The following is a 5,713-nucleotide window of genomic DNA, read 5'->3' on the forward strand; positions in this document are numbered from 1 at the left end:
AATTTTGAACATGTTTTTGAACTGTGATTACAGATTTTTTTATTTCACCAAAAAGTATATGTCAAAACGAAAAAAATGATTACCGGCAGAACTCTGTACGATGATTTTTTTAAGTAGAATTTTTCTTTGAAAAAAAGGTGTTTCAGGCAGAAAAAAATGAATATCTCAGAAACTTCTTGATTTTTTTATCTAAAAAAATTTGAGGTTATTTAAGACAGAGAAAGGTATACTTTCACCAAGTTTCGTCAAAATTAAATTATTTTTGCGGAAATAAGAAATAAAAAACGAAAAATCAGAAAAAAACCTGTTTTTCGCATTTTTCTCGGAAATTTTGAGGTTATGTTAAAAAGTGACTGCTACAAAGGTTGTAGATTTTTGCATGATCTAGAACTTTTGCATTAGATACTATTTTGTTTGACGTCAACTTTCGCCAGAAATCTAAATGATACAATTTTTCATAACTTTTCAACCCCCCAAATCAACACTTCGGCGCCCCTGCTCACGCATTTATTTTTTTTTAGGTATATTATAAGCCCTTTTACCATTTCCACTTATAAAAGTCAAGGTAACAATTTTTTTTTCTCCAAGTGTAATTTGGTTGAACTAGAAGATGTCGAACAATATCGATAGTTTAAAAAGTTAAATAGGTACAATCTAATACATTTAAATTTTACGCAATGTTTGCATTTAACTTTTATTGATATAGTTACAATTTAGCATTTTTCTTTTGATATAGCGAGGAAAGTATATAGGATGTCCATAATTGGACCATAATTCTTTGGTTAAATATAACACAGACCAACAAAGTGTGACAGACCTCAACCAATCCGAGCGTGGTTCCATGACTTCAAGTTTTACAAATATCCTAACCTAGAAGTACGAAAACACGATTTCTCGCTGTATTTGAGACTACATTACACCACAAGGTAATTTTTCTCCAAAAACCATGTTATGGTATCTGAAAGTACTACTCTTTCCCTTCAAAACCATCTTGAATAATTCCAATATTTCGTTTATCTTTCCTAAAAATTCTTTATGGAGTTTCATTAGTTTGGCGTATCCGTAGATATTTAGAAATTTCACTTTAACTGCATTTGACCTCATCCGCCAAATTGGTTCCGCCATTTTGAATTTTATAATTCTAATGTCATATTCGTAATCAGCGACTTCGAAAACCTCTACCAGTGCGATTTTAGGTTTTATAATTTGATTCTTCTCTCTATTTGATCTAATCTGTATCTAATATCGACGAATACGCCGAATACAAGATTTTGCGAAATGGAAAAGGGATATTGGAACGATCAAAATGGATTTTGAAGGGAAAGAGTTAGTACTTTCAGATGCCGTAATGAGTTTTGGTAGAGACAAATATATCGTGATGTAACATAACCTCAAATATAGCGAAAAGCTATTTCTTAGGAACTTTTAGGTTAGGATATCTCGAAAACCTGACGTCATGAAGCAACTCTAAAGTAGAATTCGGATTCAATGCGTCGAAGACCTTCGGGAAAGTGTAATCTGGATTCTGGTTTAAAATATTGTCGGTTTGTGTAATTGATCTAGATTTAAAATATTTCAGTAAAAAACCTGATGTAGAAGGGTTTCGGGGTAGCTAAATAAAAATATAAACTTACTTTTTTCTTATTACAAATAGATCGCTAATTTTGTTATTTTGCTATTCTTTATTTTTTTCTTGGGAGGGAAGTCATATTGCTGGTTGCCCCAAGATATTCTGAATACCTTGAAATTATTTACATCATATTCCAGTCAGTGAAGGCGAAAATAAAGGAAAAGCTCCCAATTTTTTCGGATAGCATGGATTTTTCTGAAAATTTGCATACAAGCTCATCTGACCCCCCACTTCAAAAGTTATATTGTCTAGATGTGTGCTTTTTTCTATTTAGGGAGGTGAAAACAACCCTTGTACGAAAAAAGTGCAGAAATCGCAGATTTACGTATTTTAAATATTCAATTCATGTTCAAGTATGTTGGATAAAGTTCCTTTTACGTTTTTTTAATATAATTTATGAAATTTAATTATTTTTCAACCTTTAAAAATCCTTAAAAACTAACCTTCCATGGCCAAAAAAATAAAAAAAAAATTTAACAATTTAGAATATCCTTTTGGTGCATTCACAATGTATTGCATTTCTTTTGTTATTCATTAGAAAGCTTACGACTCATTACAAAGTTGCAACCCTTAAAAACCATCCCTTATAATAAAATAAAACATTATTGAAAGCTTGAGATGTTTTAATGGTATGCATATGTTGAATTATAAACTTTTTATTGGTTTTCAAATGATCTATGATATATTGCCACTTTTCAGCCACCCAAAAAACCCTTATGGAAGACCTACCCCTCGTAAAAAACCGTACCCCTTATAGAAAAATTTCCTAAAAATTATATGTGAGTATAACGATATAATTTTTTTTTTAATTTTATTGAATTTATTCTTAATATTTTTTTATTAAATTTATATCAAATAAAAAAATTTATATATACATTAGAAATGGATACGTGTGTATATGTTAAAATACTTACTCAAATCAGTTCACAATCAAATACACAAAGAAGATGGTAATTTACCCGCTCCGAAAATTTTACCGAAAAAAAGCGATTAATTTTTTTACCATAACTTGTAATTTTAAAGTTATAAATTTACTCAAAAAATAATTTTGTAGGGAATTTAAAGCACTTTAAGTTCTGTGATTTGCAGTTTTTTTTAACCTTTCGTTTTTTAGATTTGTAAACTAAAAGGGCTCAGGAAAGGCAGTCTTGGAGCTTAGTTTTGAGCTTCTAACGGTCATAACTCGGTCAAATTTTGTCCTACAAAAATTAAAAATAAAGCAAATTATTCAGTAAGAAATAACATACAATTTTTTATTCTATCATTTTTTATAACTTTGTTAGTTTTTGAAATATTTGAAAAAAGGCGATTTTTTAAAAATTTAAAAAAATTTTTTCAAATGTAAATGCTTTTTTTTTTAAATTTAGTCTTCTAAAATCGTTCAATTTCCCAGAATATACTGTTAATACATAAATAAAGTAAATTGCAGAAGGAATACGTTTAATTTTTTTTTCCGTCAAGTCATTAAATACCCATTTTTTTTTCTCAAAAATCAAGACAATCATTTTATTGTGATTGTAACTTCATTAGTTTTCATGCTAACGACTTTTACCACTCAATTTAAAGGTCTTTTCAAGAACTTTAATAGGTGTTATATAAGTTTTCCTCGAATATACAAATATTAAAAAAACAATCCGTTTGCTATTTAATTACCTTCATTTTTGCTTATGATCATTTTTTTGACAAAACTTGTAGTTTTTGAGATATTCGCAAAAATGGCTCAAAAACATGCATTTCTTGGGCTAAAAACGAACATGTTTAGGCGCAAATAACTCAAAAAGTATTGACTATACAAAAAATTCTTATAGAACATTTTTTGCTTAGAATTCGTCCCTCTATCGAATCGTGGAGTTATTTTTAATAAAAAAAAATCCCACCTTCCAGAAGAGTAGGTAGGATAGGTAGGGTACACATCGGCACTATATAACTTTTGTTTCTTTGGCTATTCCCTAGTTACAGNTTTCCTTATTTTTGGACAGAATGACTGGAGTAAATACATGTGCCCAATTTCAAATTATTTCACTGACTAGTTTTTAAATTAAATATTTAAAAAATGTATCTTTTTAACGAAGCGTCCTAGATAAAAACTGTATAGGAAAGATTCCCTTTAAAATCACCAAAGGATACGAGGTTTCACTTTTGGTCACCATTTGTGAATTTGTGTAACATGTCTGTGAATGAAAACCGCATTTTTTTCCTTATGTTATAGTTATCGTTGTTATCAAATGACTGATTTAAGCTGTAAAAAATTGAAGACTGGATGAAAAAATCTCAAGGATAGGACTAGGTTAGTTCAGGTACAACTCTTAAGTTTTCCCCCCTTTTAGCAAACCAGAATATACAGTGGTCCCAAGATTATTTTCTGAATAGGAAAAACCTTTTTATTTGTAAATTTAAGTGAAAAATGTTATTCTTTATAAAAATTCCTGTTTGTTTACAAACTCTTAAATATGTTAGTGCTTCCTTGCTGTTATAAACGGGTTTTGAGATATCAGAAAGAGTAACTAAGAGATATTGGTAGTAATTCCAAGTATGAAGTTTTAATTGTTTCGTAAAAAAATAATAATATATTTTTAATTTATAATTTAGCACCCAGTATGGAAAATCAAGAAACTGATACAATTTTTAAAAGTTTGAGGACACGCATAAATATTTATAAAAGAATTAAAATTAAATTTACAAATAAACAAATTTTTTCTCTTCGAGACACAATCTTGGGTCACACTTATTCGCATAAATAAATATTTTTGTGCCTTTGTAGACACGTATGCGAGGTAGCTGCAGTATTTAAAAAAAATGATCTCCAACCTGGTTTATTCCCAGTACAGTTGAGGGTACAAAAATGTATAGCCGAGAGTACGCTGAACTGTACAAATACGCGAATAGACCTTACAATAACCTAACTTACTATAGATTTTACATGATATGTATCGTAGCGAATGTAGTTGTAGTACAAGGTTGCCTCCATACTTTGAAGCGTTTGATTTTCTTCATCCGTCACGAGATAATGTACATACAAACTATAATATGTTGTAATACCTGCCTAATATTCAGCACTCTGAGCAAGGTTTTACTTCCGGGTGTATGGACGCCTTTATTGTTGATATGTTCAAGGCCGTTCACCCTCTTAGTTCGGATCTCCGCAAGTCGTTCTTTAATGTTAAGATTGATTGTAGGTTATTACGATGATTGTTGTTAAATAGTTTCAATAAATATTACCATATCACCTAGTTAATTTTTGTATATTTGTTCTTTATAAATACATGCCTACATTAAATAAATGTCGTACAAAGTATTTGTGTGTTTAAGGGTGTAAATTTGTTCGTGGTGGTTATTTTCCGTAATTCAAGTGGAGGTAACTGAATCGAGGTTGTGTAGTAGATCAGCTTATGTACTAATAAGTTAAATTTGGGCATATTGTATAGTGTTACATTGGTGGATAATACAATAAATGATTCAGTACGTACAGTTGTTTGAATTTACTCTCTTATCAATGAGCCAAATCACGTCAAGTGGACCACTTGATCATGAAATTTGAGTTCATATACACGGTGATTTTGAATAGAGCAGCACAAACGCTACCAGTGTATCTAGATGAAAAAAATAAGGCGAATTAACTCATTATAAGGGCGTTCAAATAAAAAACGTGGTCAAGTTGGTTCTGAAAATTTGGACGTAGAGCGTAGCGTATAGCAAATGAACTTAAACGTCATCTGTCAAAGCGCTATATCGCCGCTATCAATTTGAATATTTTCGTTTTAAAAAGCGTTTAAAATGGTGTTTTCTCAAGAACAAAAAGTGTTTATCATAGAGTCCTACTTTAGAAATGGACGCAAGATTGATGGAATATGGAAGTATTCTATTGAGGAATGTTTCATAGAATTTCAAAATCAATTTCCCGGCGTTGTTGAGTACAAAATTTTTCAAAGTGCAGTTCAGCGTTGTGTTAATGTTTTTCGTGAAACGGGCAGTGTAACAAGAAAAGAAGGAAGCGGCCGACCTAAAAAGCGGACTGAAGAATTAAAAGAAAATGTCCAACAAATAATGGAAAATGCGCCAAGAACTTCTGTACGTGTTTTATCA

Source organism: Anoplophora glabripennis, unplaced genomic scaffold (assembly GCF_000390285.2).
Source record: "Anoplophora glabripennis isolate ALB-LARVAE unplaced genomic scaffold, Agla_2.0 scaffold287, whole genome shotgun sequence".
In the NCBI taxonomy this organism is placed as follows: domain Eukaryota; kingdom Metazoa; phylum Arthropoda; class Insecta; order Coleoptera; family Cerambycidae; genus Anoplophora; species Anoplophora glabripennis.